Genomic DNA, 21431 nt, shown 5'->3' on the forward strand with positions numbered 1-21431 from the left:
AATGTTCTTATATGACTATATATTCTCAGGGACATGTATTGATATACAATAAACGGCTCTCTCGCGAGATTACTTGCTGAAAGAAAGAAATTTAAGAAATCATCTTTTAATTTAAGTAGGATGGTAAATGAAAATCACATTTTTAAAAGTTGTTTTTAAATAAATTTAAATAAATAAATTTATAAAACCTGTTTTTGGATTGGTTTCCTCGTTAAACATTTCAGTAAAATTTGACAGATAGCATTATAGAAATCACGTAGCTATGATTAAATCTATTATTAAATGAAGACTTGTGTGGTGTCATTACTTTGTTCAATAGCACAAACTTCCTAAAAATCTTAAGAATCAACAGTATATGACCAACAAGCTCAAGTTTGAATTATTATTTAAGTGGTAATATAATTATTTTAATATGAAAAATAAACATTAATTTAATCTTGCTATATTGAAAGACATGCTAAAATTTACGGATTTGTTTTAATAATTTTTAGTAACTGAGCAAAGAACAACATAAATAAACAAAACCATATTTATTTATTTTATGCCGACGTTTCGACCTGAGTTTCAGGTCTTCATCAGGGGTTGTGTCGTAGAAGGTAGGCTAGTAACTTTGCTGACCGCACCCCCCCGACAAACTTCTCCAATCTTTAATAATTTTTGTTTTATTTTTAAACAAATATTCTTATTATTATGTCCTATAACACAGATCTAGTACAAAAAAAGGTAATTGATTTTTTAATAAAATTAAAATATTAATTATTTTAATAATTAAAAATAGCAAGATGGAATCTATGTATAAAATCTATAAAAAGAAAGCTGTACTAAACGTTTTTCAAATTATTGTGTATTTCATTCAAAATAAAAATGAAAACAACAACAAAAAGATTGTTTGTTTTTTATTTAATAGTTACTAAGAATAAGGATACATTATTTGACTTTGTTTTAATTATTAAACTGTTATAACAAAATCTCATATGTGCTCTTGAACTTGCCAAATTTATGGTAAATATGCGGAGGCCTGTCAAGGGAACGGTCTGTTACATATGTGTACTAAGATAGATTTCTGGATTCCTCTATGCAGATATATGCTGATGACTGAATATTATTCCAGATTAATGCATAACTACAGCTTAGAGAGTTATTAACGCTAAACCGAAATTCTATTTATTCATAGAATTATAATGCTTTATTTCAAATATTGGCAATTCAATAATTTTTGAGTCGTCATCGTGTGCTTAGAAAACCGAATCATTTTTGATTTGATGGTATTTGCATGATAAATTAAACCTTAGAAATTTTATTTTTAATTTTCAAAATTCTAGCAACAATTGTAGTTGTTATAATATTTTATTTGAAATTGTAATATCGTCTTTTTTTATTGTTTTATATAGCAAGTATATCTCTCATTCTCTAAAGCGTATATTCATAGTTAAAATCATGTGATTATCATACATGAAAAATAGTTTGCTCATTTTTTTTTTTTCTCGGAACGCAATTTTTTGTAATTCAGAGAAGAAAATGCCATTTTTAAAATTCAGGATAAAACTGATTATTGGGTATAAAGAGCCTAGATGCTATTACTAATAAAAAAGTTAATACTCCCAACCAACATCGTTGTTACTGATCTCCAATGGTTACTGGTCCCATATGTCCAATAAAGACGTACTCTTCTTAGCTAGAGTATTGTTCCAAGCAAAAAGTAAGGATGACCAAGAATACTAACATTACTAAAAAACATTGTACATGGTTACTTTTACAATCGACAAAGACAATAAAGTAACAGTAACAGAAAACGGAAATATTTGTGAATTACTTCCCTTCGTACCACATATCCAACATAACAAGATGTTATTTCATAGATAAAAGAAATTGGATGGCAAGAGTGGCAAGATGAATGGTTCACCATGAGAGAAAACAAGTTAAGAATGGTCCAACAGACAGTGAAACGTCCAACCAGAAACTTGAATCTGCTACGTAGAGAAGATGTGGTATTAACTCGTCTTCGGATAGCCCATACTCGACTCACCCACGGTTATCTCATGAAAAAAGAAAATGCACCGACGTGTCGCTACTGTGGAAACAATCTCACCGTTAGGCGTATTCTCACTGAATGTATTGCTCACGAACCACACCGGCTCTCTTCAGATTTACAGGAGATGTTGAGCGAAGATCCCACAACAATAACAAAACTTTTTCACTTTCTAAAAATCATTAATATTTATGATCACATATAGTCTAACTGTCCAGCAATAGATAAGTGGATGCAAAATTCATTATAGTAATTTACTAACTACCTCAAATCTAATTGGAACTTTGTAAAATGTAAATAATAATTGTAAATATGTAATTTTAATTGTAAATATGTAATTATAATTGTACTGCAATGTAACTTGTAATTGTAATTGTAATTGTTAATTTGTAATTTTCTCACTTAGTAATTATATATAACTTTCTCACTTTGTAACTTTGTTAAGATGTCAATTGTTATCTACTAACTTTGTAATTTCAGTGTAAATGGCCCTAGTGGTCGAAACACTTAAATAAATAAATAAATATCCAACATTGTTATTTGATTTAAGACTTTGGACCACTGACTGAGAGAAGGATATAAATGAGACTGATGAGTGAAAAACTAGTAAATTTCCTTTATTGTAATTTCGTAAAAAACAAAACAACATAAAAATGTAGGTATAAGCACTTAATTTTACCTAATCTGTAATGTCTTCGAATAAAAATGGTTTATCGCAGAGGTTTAGCCCCCTAAAAACGCCCCTTCGAATACATACCTTTTTTAATGGTACTTGGTAATTAAAAATTTAACTATACCTACAATTAAACCAACTTTACCAAAATATTGTAAATCTTAAATTTCATATTTTTCTACAGTACTTTAATAAAATACTTGTTTCTGAAATCGATATATTGGCTCATAATATTTCTTTTATAGCCTCACATTATGTTTGGGTGTGTATTGTTATTTTTCAGAAATAATATTATTTTCAGTTTTTTTTCCCTAACGTTCAAATTGGCTAAGATGATTGAATTGGCTATGACGATGTGAACTTTGAATATTAATTATATATAATATATGTACTTAGATATTAAGTAACCAATTGCGATTTAAGGATTATTAAATTAAATTAAAAAATCTTCATTATTAAACCAAACTAATGATTATATAATAGATTAGACATTATCATTTTCGTGTCTTGAACCCACATTGACCCGAAGTAAACGAAGAAGAACAAGTAAAAAGAAGGATTTTAGCAGCTAATTGAGTGTTCTATACACTACGAAGCTTGGTCAGGAGTAATCAGATTGCACTAATAAGATACGCGTGTATAACATTTGCTGATATTAATACAATTGATGAAAAGTTTGTATATTTATAAAAAAAAACTTATTACTACTAACTATTATTTATTATTATCACTTATTACAAAAAATGGATAAAATATTTCAAACAATATAAAAATATATTAACCGTATTTTTTTATTTTAGGTTACTAATGGAGACGAGGACACGACCCGTTCGGTAACCTGGTTAAGGTAAATTATTAATTAATATAATTTTTCCGTCTTGCCCATTATTTATTTATTTCATTTTGTATGTATGTTTTTTTTTATTTTGTTGAATTCCCACAAAAACATGTACATATTTAGCATTATTTTGTTTTATTTATAACAGACAATAGGGAAATTCCAAATCTGCTTTAGGTTTTGAACTATAGTAGTATCTATACAGTTAATCAAGTAATTCTTATTAATTTTAAATTATGACGAATTAGGAGAGATTTCTCTCAATAAAATATCATTAATTTATCTTGAATGAATGAAATCTTCAACAAAGCTGTGTAATTCTATTTTATTCTGCATAAACCAGATAATTTTGTTTTTAATTTGTCATGAGCTATTCCTACAGTTCCTCTTAAAGTTTCAGATCCCTCTTTTAGTTTTTAATTAAAAAACAGATTGAGTGCATTCTTCATATAATCACATGGAATAGTAAATTACTCTGGTCATGGTAAATGATTAAAAGTGAAATAAATTTAATACCATTCTTATGTTTTAATGTAAGTACTATCCCTGGGGCTTAATTAAAACCAACCCTTTAACTACATTTGCAAAGTACAATCTCTATCAATGGTTCTTTTAAATTTAAGAGTGGTTTGTAAAATAAACCAGTCATTCAGGATAATAGGAACGTAAAATATATTTATTACTTGAAAACTAAAATAGTATATTATGCTAGACTATACATTTTTTTATTTAGTTTAGTAATCAATAAAATACCTGTTTGTTTTTTTGTTTACCATTTTTATAAAATCCTTCATGCATTTTGTAACACTGAAATATTATTGATTTCCTATCTTTCCATTGATTCGTCTTTTATTATAAAGTGGGGATAAATTTCGTCAGTGTTAATGAAAGAGCAAATCCAATAATTTTCAGTAGAGTATGTTTTGTAGTTTACCTGATTTCGAAAATTGTTTTTGGATGATAAACCTGTAATATTTTATATTATCTTACATAGGTACTCTAATTAGAATTAATGGCTACTTAAGTGAAAAAAATTCTATTTTTTAATTAAGCCTCTTTTAATGAACAAGGGCATGGTTATTTATACATTTTTTTTGTTTTGCAGCGCTACTCATGTCTTAAGCATACTTGTTCCATAAACTATATGTCAGTCAAATAACTGCGGGTAGTATTAAATTCATCCCAGTCTAAATTCCTTCTTACAATAGTCAATTCTCCTATGTTACTAATAAGACTCATCATCATGACCACAACACCCCTCCTGTTCTTAATCTCATGCCCTAAAAATTCTCAAATTGCCATTGTGCCCTCACCCAGCCCCCACTGGCTCTCAATACCTATGACGCGGGCTAGATGGGATCCCAGTAATCAACAAGTTATGATAAAAGTAAATTACAATTTATAGTAAAACTAAACTACAAGTTTCGGTTTTTACAATATGTGCTCTTAGATATTACTATAACTCGTATTCATAATACATTAATTTACACATTTAGGCTTGCTCTGACCTGTAAATTTGGAGAGCAACGAGAAAAAATGGAAACGAAGTGTTTTTCAAATGACTGATTCAATTAATATTGAACCATAATTTAATGAAATGCATAATTATTGCATATGATGGAACAAATTTTCAATAAATTATTTCAATCATTGAATCGACATATTAAAATTCACACTATTAGAAACCCTTCTTAATTTTTAGATTTTGATTTAATAATTTTTGGATTACTATTTTCAGTATTGAGCGTTTGTAATCGAATAAAATAAAATAAAAATTAACACTACAATGGGAGTTTATGTTTCAAGAACAACCTAAAAACAAGAATTCAGTCTAAATAGTTTTTTTTCGAAATTAAAACAATTGCAGACATGTGCATACACATATGCTGATAATTATAAACTATTAAAGAAATAATAAACTATAAAGTAATTAGTTGCAAACTTTATTATTTATTTATTAATTTTGTTATTTACTTTCCAGTTGTACCTTTTTTTTTTTAGGTAAAGTATTTCTAATTTAAGTTATTTTTAAAGTAAAACAGATGCCTAAAGCCTAATTAGTACGGAGCAGTGTTAATGCTGTCACATTGCAGCGACAATTGAATTACCCTGTAGAATGAAAATTGGATTGGTCTGAGTGCTCCTAATCTTATTCCGGTTTTACTGAATTCTTTCCTTCCTTAGGTTCTCGTGCCTTCACGGTAATGTACTTCAAGTTTGAAAATATCGAGTTATAATTTAATAAAAAAATTAATCGTTGAGGATTAATATTCGTTTCTTCTAAGTTGAAAGTGGAAGACTTATACGTTCCATGTGTTTTCTAAGATTTTTTTTAAAACTGGATATTTATACTTTCTTTTTTTTTTAATTTGAGATATCACTAACGCCTGTTGAACAGATTCGATACTTATGAAAGGACTCCATCTTGACAAGGGACTTACATGGAACCCACATACAAGACTGAAACGACAAGAAACTGCTCATAGGTTTCGATTGCTACAACACATGATTGACAGACGCTCTAAACTTCCCATACACTACAAAAAATTATTATACACTATGATAATCAGACCAATTTGTACATATGGAATTGAACTCTGGGGCTCTACCAAACCTTCAAATTCCTCCCGCTTCTAATCCTTGCAATCCAAAATCTTACGTAAAATCCTTGATGCTCCTTATTACGTTACAAATAAAATCATCCACAAAGACCTTAAAATCCTATTTGTTGCAGACTTGGCACAAAACAGATATACGTCTTTTCATTCCAAACTCCTTACCCGTCCTAACCCATTAGTTCTTAATCCCTCATCTTAAACAATCCGTGATAATCCTCCGAGGTGTCTGAAAAGAAGATGGCTATGGGACCTTCTAATTTAAATTAATGCTTGAAGTACCAACGGGTGATTCCTTCCCAAGATTTTCATGTGTAAAAAAACATTCCACAGATTTACTTATTGTATTTATTATTTGTATAGTTGTAAATTACATTAAATAAAAAAAAATTGAGATATCAGTATTGTATGTTGGGGTTGAATAAATGTTTAATATACAGCTATTTATTCATGTGATAAAATTAATAAAGCTATTAAACACATTTCAAATAAATTGAATGCTATTTTAAATAAAAAAAATTATGGTTTGAAGATTACTTTAAAATATACCGAAGACTGTTATCAGATCAGCAATACTTCTGCTGGTTTCGTTATATTGTCTTCTCTTTTGTGCAAGAATTCTGTTATGCATTCTGGGGGCATGATCGGGTTGACTTGGCAATTTACTGAAGTATTGCACTATCACTGCTTGCAGTCGATTTAGATGAAATCACCCGTGAAGAGAAAGAGTTGAAATAGAAATACTATAGTTAATCTATCAATGCATTTTATTTTTTATTTCAATTTGAATCATTTCTACAACAGTTTAGTTATATTCATCATTTTATTTCCAGAAAAGTAAACTATGAGTTACGGTTTTTAACACGAAAAATGTGTCCTTAGATATTACTAGAATTCGTATTCGTTATACAATAATGTACACGTTTAGGCTTGCTTCATTACATTATGAAATATTGTTGTTGATTTGATGCACAAAATATTGTTTGCAACCAGAATTCAACACAAAAAGAAGAAAATCATATTATAACTAGTAATTATTAATAAAATAGATTTCAGTTTGATATTATCTCATTAATGGAATCCATTCATCAGGATTTTTTTTTTATAATTTAATATTTTTTGTTTATTTTACGAAAAGGGGATATCCGGTAAAGGAAAATCAATTGCCAGTAATGATGGTAGTAGATTATTCCTCCTCGTGATTTAGGTCACTGCGCTTATTATTCTCGTGAAAATCCCCCTTTTTAATACTCATCGTATAGGTTTTACGACGGAAATTTCGTTTATCAACACATTTTCACCTGACTTGGCTCAACTTTTATCCATTATAAAACAAACGTATACAAAACACTATAAAATGTCCTGAAGAATTTATTTGTAAATAGTTTATTGAATTCAATTAATAAATAATCCATTTTATTAATTGAATTCAATAAAATGTTTAATTAATAGATTATTGAATTCAATTAATAATCAAGCAATCAGACCAATTCATTTTATCTAGAAGAAACAACACCTGTACCATGACAATCCAAAAGTCTTCGGTTTAATACTCGTTGACAGTTGTACAAGGAAGTGGACTGAGCAGGAATCCGCTTATTTTGTTACGTATCGGACCTACCCAAGTGGTGGTCATTAGTGGTCTAATTATTAATTAATACATAAATTACATTCATTGATCAGATCATGAGTTAATGTAAAATATACTGGATGTATAAATGTTCAACAATTTGAATTCAGTGATTAAATTAAATTAACATTTTGTATACCTTGTAAAAACTTAGAATCGTCTATAAGTTCTTTAGTAATAGTGAAAAGTACGAGTATATAGTGTTATGTTCCGTTTTCATGTTGTTACAATGTGTTTTAATGTCAGAAATGTATTGATGCCCCTTGAACTGGCCCTCTTAGGCCTTAGGCATCAATGGAGGAATGCTTGCTGCTCGATTTTCCGTCTTGTAGTTTGCTGGATAATTGACCACCTTCTTACCAACTGTTTCCTTTGAACTCTCCCATCAGCAGCAGTGGTAAAGGTGGTTTGGATATTTCTGTTCATACCATTAGCAGAAAATAACGGTCATTAGTGGATTTGTATGTCCGTTGCTAGAAGAGAACTCCTTTTTTCCTGTTGATATTTATTAATAATGAGCCCTGGTTGACGGTGGGGGAGGGGCCTGGGGCCTGTGAATACACTTTTGATTGGGGGATGATATAAATTTTACAAAAGGGTTTACAACAGGAGAATTTTGTTTTAATTAGTTAAACAGACAACTTTGTAAATCGTTAACATATACGTGGAAGGAATAATACATTGAGAGATTTTTCTGATTTTATAAAGACCATGGAGGAAAGCATTGTTTATGGTCACTATATTTCAAGTACAAGAGTTGTAAGAGTTTACTAGTCTTCTCAGCAATGCCAACGGAGTTATCACCCTGATATAACTCATTGTTAGTAGAGAAGCTGTGAATAAGGTGGTCTGTTTAGAAAAATTGCTTAGATGAAGTCAGAGAAATAGCAGCTTTTTTGAAGCCAATCTCGTTTCTTCATTTGCATCTTATATACTCTGAAAAAGGAAAGGTCTAATGACCCTCAGTAAAGAACTTGACGGCATTGTTATGACTAATATTAAGTAATTCGTGGTCTGTCTCTAGTAGCTGAATTATAATACTATATTTTCATTTTTTTTTTTTTTTTTTTTGATCCCCTACCCAGCCATTCTTGAAATACGATAAGGTGAGGGGGTTATTGTTGACCAATCTATCCAAGAGTGAAAGGTCGAGTTTCTTTTCTAGGAACCACCACTAAGAAGTTAACCAGCCCAGAATCGAATAGGCGTTCCTATAGACTTCAGGTTGCTGAGGTGACGCCTTACCGGACACAGTTATAATGGCCTCACATTCATAGTTTCATACTTCATAATAATTTGAACTTGTTGCCACAATCAGGGAACATTTGCATACTATTCATGGAATGCGTACTATTGCATAACGTAGTCTCATGATAAGTGGAACAATAATCACTTAAAAAAAATAATAGAGAATTCCGGTTATCAAATACTAATTTTAGTTTCATATTCTATACTCAGAGTTATGACAATAACTATAAAATATTTCGATAAGATAATGGAAAGAGTCACAGACTAATAGGAACATCAAAAAACGCTACTGTGATACATCCTAAAAAAAAAAAATACCATCGTCTCATCAGATCGCCCACCGAAGAGAAAACCCTCCCTCCTTCTCCCACTCCTGGACCAGTCTTCATTAGAGAGGCGCTCGCTCTAATGAATCTTCCGGAAAATATCCGGGCCTTATTTCAGGAGCTTCCATCTTAAAGAATACCAAGTATTCCCTGCTTCCTCATTTCCACTAACTGCCTGGATTTTCTGAGCACCTAATCCCTTCCCTTCGTTCGTTGCTCCTTGCCAAAACCTTTCTAGTTTCGAAGAAAATGGTTTGCATGTCTCTGTAAATCTAGTTGCTAATTTAAAAACAATTTAATCAGCATTTCCTTAAATGAGTACTAGAAAGGGACGATTTAAATGGAATAAGAGGGATTGTCGATAATGTTATATTACGCAGTACGTTTTCACAATACATAATGAGTGTAGAAAATAGAAAAAAAATCAATTTTTCAAATACTGAATTATTGTGGTGTAAGTACTACATCTATTCTTCTACAAATGTTGCAAAATATAGTTTGAAGTACACATAAAGGTTGTATTAAATTTAGTGCACAATACACTATATCTAGGTTACTCTTGGACAGGACCCACTGGGGTATCGTTAATAATTTAAAATGTTGATAAATAATTAGATTATTTGGCCAGTTCAAATATCTCACTTAATAATACTGTCTTATTACTCTTCACAAAAATCGTTGTCATGCTCACACATGTTGACTACAAAAATCTTCATAATAAATAGGCCTTTATATGGTCAATATTACCAAGTAAATATCGAATTTTTTCAATGTATTAATAGCCTGAGGAGTATATTGTACCAATAATATTGACACGTGGTTCTATAGATAGCACGTTTAATAATATTGATCGTGAAAGGTAGGGTTACGTGTTACATTCCTGAGTAATGCTGAATAAATGTTTTAATAAATTACTTTGTATATTTGTAAATAAAAGTAGAAGAGTCAGGGGGTTAATAAAAGTTTGACGTTATTTTATAAATAAAATAGGAAAGTTTTTTTTTTTTAATAATTTATTTACAAGTGTATAAAAATATAAACAAGAAGTAAAATTTCTGTTAGTGATAAAATGACATGAAACAAACGTGTGGAGAATATACACTTTGATTGAACTCATAAACAATAGCATTTTTAGACGAGAAGATCTAATCTAGGTGGTTAGAAAGTTTATTATGGGAGGATTGATATCTGGTTCTGGCCGAATCGGCAACATATGGAGCTTTGAGGTCCTGTTGGATGACCTGATTTGTGACAAAATAAGGAGCATCAAGGATTTTGGACTGTAAGAATTGGAATCGGGAGGACTTCTCTGGTTTAGTGGAGCCCAAAAGTTCAACTCCGTATTGTCTAGATGGGCCTTAAAATAGTCATGTAGATCAGTCTTTTGTAAAGGATTGGAAGTTAGACCGTTTGTCTAGTAAATGTAATAGTCAGAACCGACGAGCAGTTTCCTGTCTTTTCAGTCTTGTATGAGGATTCTATGGTAGTCGTTTATTCAGATGTAGTCCTAAGTAATGGATTTGTTCCACAGGAATAAGTGGTGTATCATTATAGGATACTGTGGGGTCGGAAAGTTACGAAAGAAAAAGTGTTAAAAAAAACAACGCAAAGTTATTCGGCCTGAAATTTTTTCTCCAATATTCGCCCAATAAAGATACTTGAGAAAACATTGTTTTGCTTTCGAAAATTTTAATGTGCCACATCTTTGCTAATAATAGTCTGATTCCAATAATGTTTTTGTAGGGAATTTTGTTGATAATTGCTTTTACAATGTATATTAAAACAATTGTGAGAAATAATTGTTAGTTTACATTAAATTTAAATTTAGTATTCTTGGTTATTTTCTTGAAATGGAGCTTATTTGTTAAATAAGAAGGTGAGATTACTTCCTATAGAATATTTCATAATAACATCTTTATTTAACCTGAAAACGTTTAGGGATGTTTTCCTCATCTTTATATGGTTTTATTTTTTAAAATAATGTAATGTATTTTTTTCAATATTTTGTAACAACTTTTAAATAGTTTATAAAGAAATTTCTAAAAAAAAGTTTATTAACAATCCATTTTTTCAATTTTTTATGTTTTGTATGTTTAGCAACCTGCTTACATTTCCTTCTTTGTCGAAGACTCTTTTGGTCAGTAGGAAAAGAGTAAGAAATAAGTTTAGTGCTAGGGAAGAGATTCTTCTGTTTACGTTTCTTCTTACATCTCACTTCATAAATTGATTTGGAGACCCTTTTCCTTACAACAAATCGTCCTCTTCTAGACCCATCCTATTTATTTTATTACTGTTTGGTAAATAAACTAAATTTCCTTGTTGAAACATGAGTCACTTACTTTACTCTTCTCGTTTCTTTCAAAACTTTTTTCTGAGCTTCTGAAGGTTTCTGTCACGTTCTGAAGCGCATTTTTGCTTTGATAACGGACCAATTTTGGATTTTGTATTTAACAGGAGATACGCCGGCGAGATTTCGGTTGTACTCTCTGTTTTTCTTTCCTAGCTTAAGATCACAATAGTGTTAGATATTTGTTCCTACGGAACGATAACATTTTGCGAAATAGACTTTTGCCTTTAACTTCTTCTTCTGCTTCTTGAAAATTATTGTTGTGTCCTCGATAAAGTGACTGGGTATAAACATGTTTCCAATACTTTTCAACTATTCAATTCAAACTAAAATTGAAATAACATCCTAAACACTATCATTCCTATTTAAAATATTTACATTCAGCCGGGGAACTCCGAACCGAGCTTTCTCCCCCCCCCCCACTTGTGGAGTTCTCTTATCTATTCTATCCATGGCTCTATCAAGACTATATCGAGTTTATTTGTTACCGTGTGGTCTGTAATGTTTATTATTATTAATTTTGAATTTCACTGAACTGTTGCCAGGAATATGGTTATTATAAGTAATAAAATCATAATTATAATATTAAGAATTAAAATTATAAGCTAGTTAATCTATAGACTATTCAATTACCAACTTTCACATTGTCATTTGAAAAATACCGATCGGATTGAAATGAAGTTTACTGTGGTGGGTGACCCTTCACCACAAAAGTTTAAAGTAGAAGTTTTATTACGAGCTCAAACTCGCAGAGGATTTAAAGCTTTTAGGTTAACCAATTCCAACAGGCTCATTTGAAATTCACAGTATTCTGCAATTGAATCTTCGGATTTCGCATCAATTGTTTATTTATAGATAAGTGATTAATCCTCCGATAAATAATTCTTCTACCACTTAAAGAAATAAACTGAATTAATTATGATCTATTATACAATATATGTATTTTTAAATTCCGATTTATTTTGTTTTAAGATAGTAGGAAATGTTAGGCTTGAGCACATTTTGCAAGTTAAAATGTCCCGCTGTCGAAGTAAGGGGTGATGTGTAAGTCAATATTATTGATTACGTAGGTTTCTATTTATAGGAGATTGGATTGACAAGATTAAAAATACTTTATGTGCTCTAGAAATGTACATATTTTTATTACATTTTTTAAAAATTATCTTCCTTATGACACATTGATATATGAATTTAACTATCTATCATTAGTATTGTTGTTTACGCCCCTTTGAAATAATGCAGGTCTCTATAAGATTCAAAAACAAAGTAGCATATTTTTAACTATGAATGAGCTTAGCGTGAGCAATTACTTTAATGATATTTAATAATGACAGTTAAGTCTTTCAGTTGTTTTTATATATTATTCAAGTATAACAAATTACTAATAACAAATTTATTGGCTGTTCAACATGTTTTCTTTTAGTTTAGGTAATAATATTTTTTTCTTTATCGCGAACTCTAAGAAATGATATATCAATTATAATATTTTTTTCAAGTATCCATTTCAGTAGAGTAATTAAAGAATTTTATATTTTGTATTTTTAAACCTTTAACAGGAGTAGAAGAGTCTAAAATTAATAGCTCATTTCCTTTACAGTATAAATAAAAGAAAAAATTTAAAATCTGTTGATATTTATCTATTTAATTTTTGTTTTCAAAAAATGGAACAACGTTTAAGTGTTCATCGGGTGACTTTGCACCAATTTCGAAATGTCATTATTAATACCTGAGAATAAATAGCTGTTGCAAATTTAGGACTATAGCCAGTGAAAAAAGAAAACCAAAAATATGAGAGACAAATAAATATATCATTCTCGTTTAAAAATTCTTTGAAAAATACTGATGATCCTTTTTCTAAATTTAATATATATTTTATCTTGAGATAAAATTAATATAAAATAATAAATCGAAATATATATTATAAAAATATTTAAAAAAAAATTATCGATATAAATCTAGATCCAAACAAATCCAAATTAACTAAATGTGTTTTATTTGTTGTGCCAAATTGTGTGACTTGTTAAACGGATAATAACAGAATAAGAAATAACTTTGCAATCGCTAATATAAGGTTCCATATCTAATTGTTTCCCTTCCAGCTGTTTCTCACCTTTCACTATCACTGGTCTGCCACACTCAGGAACACAAAACTTTTGACTCCAGTGAAGCAATGCCATTTCTTAAGGAGTTAAGTAACCTACTTCGATGGTACCTGGACGCATTTTTTATCTCTTGATAAAAAAGAATCGATTTCTGTGTTATGTCTAAGTAGTAAGGCCAGCTGATCTTTAATAATCTCTAAAAGAATATTCGATTTTGATAGTTGAGGTTAGTCCTTTGTATTCACTTATTTAATAAAAATTAAAATTAGGTCTTAGAAGGATTAGAAGAGGGGATATGTTAGTAATGCGATATTGGCAATAAAACTATGGACCCAAAAGTCTTAATAGTAGAAAGAGGAGTGGATGAAAGGTAATATAGAATTTCGTAAACACTGTTACCTTCTAAATTGAACTATAGTATTTTTCTATAAATTGACTTTCTAAAAAAAAAAAAAAAAATGATAAATTTAATATAAAAAGTTTTGGAAATTTCGTGTGAACCCAGAAGAAAAATAAACCTTCCTACAATCCCCCTTAAGAAAATATTTTTTAATTATTTAGTATATACTTTATTTAAAAATATTTTATTAGTTAATAAAACCTATTTCTATTACATATTAATGTAGCAGGCGTTTTCATTATTTTATGGCTAATTGAAAAATAAATTTTATTTCAAAATTCAACTATATTTGGGTTATAGGTATGAAATTCAACTGGTAAATCGGTGCTGTATAAAACTGCTAGTTGTATAATATACATACTTGGACTCATCTGTGTATGATTCTATCTATCTAAAATGAGTTATCCTTTAAAAGATTTTTTTTTATCCAAGAGATTATTCTGTGTAATAACCAGATACAACGTCAATGCCAAAATATTTCAATATTTTGAAAAACCCGCTTATTGAAATGCCTAAATGGAGAAATGTTTGCTTAACTTGCTTAAGTTAATTAGAATCAAGTTGCTTAATTCAATATCAAAGAAGAAATTTTTATTCAGATAAGAGTAATTTTCCAGAAGTAGTCAAATCGATTTAAATTACTTCGAAAAGTTAGGAAATTGTTTTGATGTACATATATAAACAAAATAATTTGTGGTAATAAATGGTATAACATTTGCTATAAATAACTTTGTCAACACTGAAATACTCCAAAGTAATTATGTAATTTTTGCACTTTAAAAATAATGATGGTTATATGTGAGGTTGTCTTCCTTTTTAGTTTGGAAGATTCTATATGAAACTGTTAGCTAAATTAATTAAATTTAACCGAGCAGGTGAACCGGTCATTAGATTCTCTGATTGTAAAAAAATAAAATAAAGGGGAACAAAGAAAAGATAAAAAAAATATGATGATCGGAATACATATTTAAGGAGTTCCTTTGTTTCACCGATTCATTAAGTGCTGCTTAAGGAAATTTCCAAGAGTAATGCTGTATCGGTTTTTATCATCAGCGGAAGCAAATTTAAATTCTGCTTCGAAGGTCTTCGTTGATTCTGTTATTTTATAAGGAACTGATTTCTGCGATGCGTCATTTTTACCATTTAAGAGGCTAAATTTAAATTTTGTGGTGGAAATAACCCGTGATCTGTCCAGTGTTACAGCGGTCACTGGAGCTATAGCACCATCAGGCGAAATTGATGAAAGGTAAGTTTTGCTAAAACCCTTTATCTTGAATTGATGCTAGACTGAATGGGCAAGTACTCGTCCGTGGTTTCACAATTCCTTTTAGGCTCGTATAAAAACATTTATTTTAACCAGTAACTCTTTCAAATAATAAAAAAATCAATTTCATCTGTTTCAATGTATTTTGAGAGTTAAAAATATAAGTAGAGAGTTGTAATTCGTATAGCTGACTTGGGATGTATTACTGTTTTAGTTTGGTTTTCTTAAAATTTGAGATGAAATATCTCCCGCATTAGGTACTTATGAAAAGAGAACTTTCTTGCCAATTTATCGTTAATCATCTCTAATTTCAGGTATTGATTAATAGTAATTTCTGAATAAATATTTTATTTTATTATCAAATGTCAATCAGGAGTATTGAAGAAGGAAAAATTAATAAAATAAAAATCTTATGAGCCACACCAATTTTTAATATAAAATTATATAATAACAAAGGTGTGTCACAGGTTTATAGTATATTTACAATATATATATTTCACATTTTTGTAACGTTTCGATCGGTTCTATTGGCTATTTTCAAACATTTTCTTCTTCAGCCATAATTTCTTTTATTTTTTAACTATTTTTCTGGAAATTGAAAATATGTTTTGAATTTTTTTTATTGTGATCAAATCATGATACAATCTATAATGACATTTTATTATAATAATTATTATTGTGTGTAAGTCATATAATAACTTCTCTCAACGTACTTTCAACTGAAATTATTTTACCAATCACACCTATTATAACTATTGAAACTATAGAGCAATATTTATGCATAAAATCATGTAAAAAAAAATATTGTATTGTACAACATATTAAAAGGAGTTTAGAATCATATTTTTTTTAGTATCTTATTTTGAATTTATTGATATTTGATAAAATATTAAAATTGTCTAAAAACGTTTTAATCAAATTTGTATTAACGTTTATGTATATTTTCTTTTAAAATTATATTTTCTGATTTTATTCTTATTTGATATCTTAAATAGGAAATTTTAAAAAAAAGTTTTTGAAAGTGAAAAGTAAAAGATTATTTTTTTATTTCAATTTTTTCATGTATTCTTGTTTCTCGATTTATATGTTTTTCATCTATTTTTACCAATATATATATATATATTTGCTTTTCTATTTCGTATAGGTTTTCTATATTTCGAGGGTCCTTAAAAATATTGTCATCTGTCTGATTTATGGGCGCCCTCGGGATCTTTAGCTGAGCTCCCAATTTTCACTTCTTTCCTCCGTTTGTTTCTACCCAGAGCATTTTTTTTTTTTTTTTTTTTTTTTTTATGAATAAAGTCCGTTCCAAGCTATATATCAGGAAAACCTTTTTTACGGCCTCTTCGCGAAGATATTTTATCTAAATCTACGTCACTTTACTAAAACTTAGTCTTGCTAACTTTGTTCCGTTTATAGAAACTATATTTTTGAACAAGCTAGTACATTTATCAAATATAAATGTTAAAATTGTTTCAGATCTTATTGACAACTGGAATGGTGGGTAAATAAATTAATAACTAAAATGATTTTTCTTTCTTTATTATTTAAATTCATCACAGGATTTCACTTTATACTCGAGTCTGAATGTCATTGTTTAGTTTTCAATTGTAAAATATATAATTCAATAAATTTGAAAAAATATATAATTTAGTTAATCTATACTATTACAAGGTGAAGAGTTTATTTTTCATATTATATTTAAAATTGTTGACTTTATCACCCGGTTTAATTATTTACATAATCTGGTTAATGATAAACAAAAAAAAATATTAATTTTTAATCCCTTATGCTATTTTATTTAATATTTTTAGGTGTGCTATGGTATATCTGATAATTTTTACAGCTTATTTCACAGGTTTGTATTGCATATTATATAGCATATCCTTGATTTTTTTTTACTGCATAAAAATCGGGCCATGTTATGTTACTTACAGTAACATTGACAAAGTTTATTCAAATCTGTTTATTAGAGTTTCTTACTTTCCTTACTTTAGCCTTAAGGTTTTGTGAACAGTTATGGGGATTTCCCTCAGTTCTGCTTTGCTTGAAAAAGCCAGATTGTTGGGTTTTCAGCTTGAAAATATTATTATGGATGTTTCAAATTTATTTAATTGACTAATAATTCATTAATATGAGTATATACTATGCACTAATATTAGTGCAATTGTGTTTTATTCAAGGAATGAATATTTTGAAATAGTTAATTTATAATATTCTAAATGGTCCAATAACTTTGATATAAATATTATGTTTTTAAATAAAGTTCTCTAACTTCTAGGTATTGGTGCAATTAATTTAATCAATCTGGAACTTAAATTGACATTTTTATTAGTAATTGTTTGCCTGCTATCTTTATCGCTTCTTTTAATGATCGGAATCGATTCATTGAGGAAAGAGCATTTAGTTTTATCAACGGTACTTAAATGTCCTAATGCCTGCCTGAAAATTTACTATCTGTTCTAGAATTACTGAAAAAGTTCCCTCTTTGTATCTGTTTCTCCCTATATATCTTTCTCTCCCTCCTTATCTTTTCAAGGCATCTTCTTCGCTCATTCTATGCTCCACTATTTGTCTTCTACTACCATACTTCGTGAATAACGTCTTGTGACCTTTTTCTATCTGACCTCTATTCGCTTAAAAGGAAATAATAGGTCTCTGAAGGAAGATAAAACTTCGAAATTTTTTTTTTTAAAGTTCTCTTTGTTTTCTCGAATTTTTACTTTCCCAATCTTTCGAACTTTCGACAAACAACGACGTGTGTACGGGGAACCCCTAGTTGGCCTTAGAACACCCGAAGCCCCGTACACGGCATAAATTATGGCATCCCTTGTGAACGACGTTTCTATCAATTTACTATGGCTATCGTTAGTTAAATTAAAATTAAAACCTTTTTTTTAATTCAGTATCAAAGGTGGCATGTCAGAAATTATATAAGTAGTATATGTAATTAGGTATAATTTGAAGGCTAAATTCAATTAGATAAGATTAATTTAGAATATTATAATTTATTTGATTTGATTTAAATATTTGAAATAATGCTTAGACTCACTCCATTCATTCGTATTTCATTTGACATTTGCCCCTTAGTATCTGGTATAAAGTTGTAACTCATCACTCTCTGTTTAGAATTGGAAATATTAATTTTATTCGGCAGTTGCAATATGACTCAGGGTCAATAAGCATCATTTCTGATCCGTTCCTAGCTAGGGTATCTGCCATCTCGTTTCTTCAATCCCCTCATGTCCTGGGGTCCACATCAAGGGGTAAAGGTCAGTTTATTGCCTCTGGCTAATTCCTTTAGTCTTCCCAGGCAATTCCAGACTAGCCCTGACTTTATAGTATAGGACATTATTGCCTTTAAAGCAGCCTGGCTGTCTGATATTATATAAATCTTTTTTCCTTTTGGATTGCTTTTAATGTTTTCTAATGCCGCTATTTCTATTGCGTGTATTTCAGTTTGGAAGACAGTTGGGTATATTCCCATTTACTAGGGTTATTTTCCATTTTGGTCCTACAACCCCAGCCCCTGCTTTTCCTTCCTTAACTGATCCATCGGTATACCAGACCAATGCGCCCTTCTCAAATTTAGGCCTTCCTTTCCTCCACATCTCTTTGCCTGGAATACATACTTTGAAGTTTTTTTAAAAATCAAGTATTTCGGGTAAATGGTCACTTAGTATGCTCATCCATTCTTTACCCTTAATCTTATTTAGGATCTTTAAGTGTCCTTGATAGTTTCCTGGTTTTTAATTCCAGTCACGTTCTATACTTAAGGCACTCATTATGGCTTCTTTTTGTATCCAGATGTGTAGGGGAGTTAGGTTCAGAATTACCTCCATAGCTGCTGTGGGGCATGTTCTGATTGCACTTTCACACCTAGACACGCCATTATTTGTAACTTTTCCAATTTTATTAGTGAGGTTTTTTTCTCTGTTTTCGGCCACAAAATAACCCTTGTGAGGGTGTTATAGTAAAGTTTTCGATGAAATCAAGTGACCGGACGTTTTACTTTATAGAATTAATTTTTTTTCGAATTTCTGAAAAATGGCTTTAACGATTATTGGTCTTTATTAAACTCTCTCTTATTAGAGAGAGTTGGACAGAGCTAAAATTACGATTTTTTTATTTATACTCTGTATCTAAAGTACCTTTAATTTTTATTATTTGAAATAAATAACTTCATTGTTAGCAATAATAGATAATGGATAAATATAAAATATGAGAGAATTTTATGAATAACTAAAGAAAAAAAAGAGGCAGGAGTTGGAATCGGAAAAATCCGAGATCCCCTTGTCCCTCCCGATTGCATTCAGATGTATACTGCTTTGTCAGCTTTTGTTAAACTGTTGTATTCTTGGAAAGACTCAAGTCGATATTCATGATTCCCACTTCAAGAATTCTTAAAATAGGCATTTCTATAGTAACAGAATAATAAATATTTTTTGTTCAAATTTTTCACTTTCAACAATCTTCAGAATCTTTTTTCGAAAATACTGAAAATAGCAATAACTTCAACACGATTTTACCAATTTACACAAAATTTCGGGACCTAAGTAGGTTGGTAAGGTGCAAGGTGTGCCGCATCGTACCAAATTTTAATGGTTTATGCACTATAAATGTATAGAATTGTTACCGATTAAAATTATTTTAAAAATTTGTTCATTTTTCCTGTTTGCTTCCTTTAATGTTCTTGTAGTAAGCAGTGTTCACGACTTTACTATTTATTCCTAGTTTGGATTTGTTTGAATAATGGAAGGAGTGGCAATGTATGTTTGTTCTCTTTTTCATTCTTTAATACATTTCATCATTATTTTTATTAACATTTTAAAGTGAAGAGAAAGATTGTAAAAAGCTCGACATTAGAATTTAAAGTAGTTATAAAATCTGCAGACTATTATTTAGCGTTTTTCATTATTGTTGACATTTTATGTCTATAATTACGCCATATAAATTGATAATTGGTTTCGCGGTAATATATGACTATAATCGGAATAATAATTACTAGGGAGAGAATTATAGTTTGCGGTCATTGTGGTTTGGAATAATACTTTTCCTTATGAATTCAAATTTGCACTGTCATGACCTTAACATAAATTATGATATTTTTTACTATCAATAAATTTTTGAACCGGATATATAGAATAAAACAACACTGGACTATAATTGAAAAATTCGAATCTTGAAGGCTATTGAAAGGGTGGACAGGTGAAAGGAGTAGGAAATGAGTTCCTTAATAGATGTCCTGTTTTCGGTCCGAAAAGAATAACCAAGATGAACACCAACATAAACACTGGTCAGGTTTTTCCAGGATATTTTGGCTTGCTGGCCGCTGATAACGCACTGAATGGGCTGGTTTCATTCGGACGCTTCTTTTAATATATAAGGAAAGTTAATAGTTAATGTTTAAAAAATCGTTTAATAATTTCTTTTTGTTTAAGGAAAAGATAAAATTAATTTTTAAATTATGTGGTTTAAAGTTGAATGTTGGAATTTTCAAATCTTTAAGCCACTTAATTTAACTAACCAGTCGACGTTTTGACATTAGTGCTTTTTAATTGTTTCTATTTGCACTTAAGTGATAATCGAAACTGAGTGAAAATTTATAATTTCAAATACATGAAAATGGGATTACTTATTGAATCATTTTATTTATTACATTTCCACAGAAGCATGCATACGCAGCTTCCTACCGTAGTTTAATTATTTCTTTTATTTGTTTTTATTGCAAGTTAAAATGTAGAATTAATAATTTTAATTCTTTATAAAATTCTAGAGAAATTGAGTCTAAAAATGATGGAACATTTCTTTTTAAAACAATCTTGATCCTTTTCTCTCAACTTTATTATTTTTTAACATCCGACGTTTCGACCTCTCAGGTCATTCTCAAGGATTCCTACAAACAGCTCCTTTTAATTACTTTTACAACAAATTTCCTTCACTTACATACTGATTTCTT

At 29.5% G+C, this 21431-nt stretch overlaps 1 protein-coding gene across 4 annotated transcripts in view; it reads left to right on the forward strand.

Moving 5' to 3' along the window:
* The window catches only part of LOC106692784 (histamine H2 receptor), a 581552-nt gene that overhangs the window by 163433 nt on the left and 396688 nt on the right, over positions 1-21431 (forward strand). For all 4 annotated transcript variants that reach the window (XM_067045812.1, XM_067045811.1, XM_067045814.1 and 1 more), the window contains one exon: positions 3503-3549. The gene's annotated coding sequence lies outside the window, so the exon portion shown is untranslated. The remainder of the gene's footprint in view (positions 1-3502; positions 3550-21431) is intronic.

Source organism: Halyomorpha halys, unplaced genomic scaffold (assembly GCF_000696795.3).
Source record: "Halyomorpha halys isolate HHAL.00 unplaced genomic scaffold, Hhal_1.1 Scaffold71.1, whole genome shotgun sequence".
In the NCBI taxonomy this organism is placed as follows: Eukaryota; Metazoa; Arthropoda; class Insecta; order Hemiptera; family Pentatomidae; genus Halyomorpha; species Halyomorpha halys.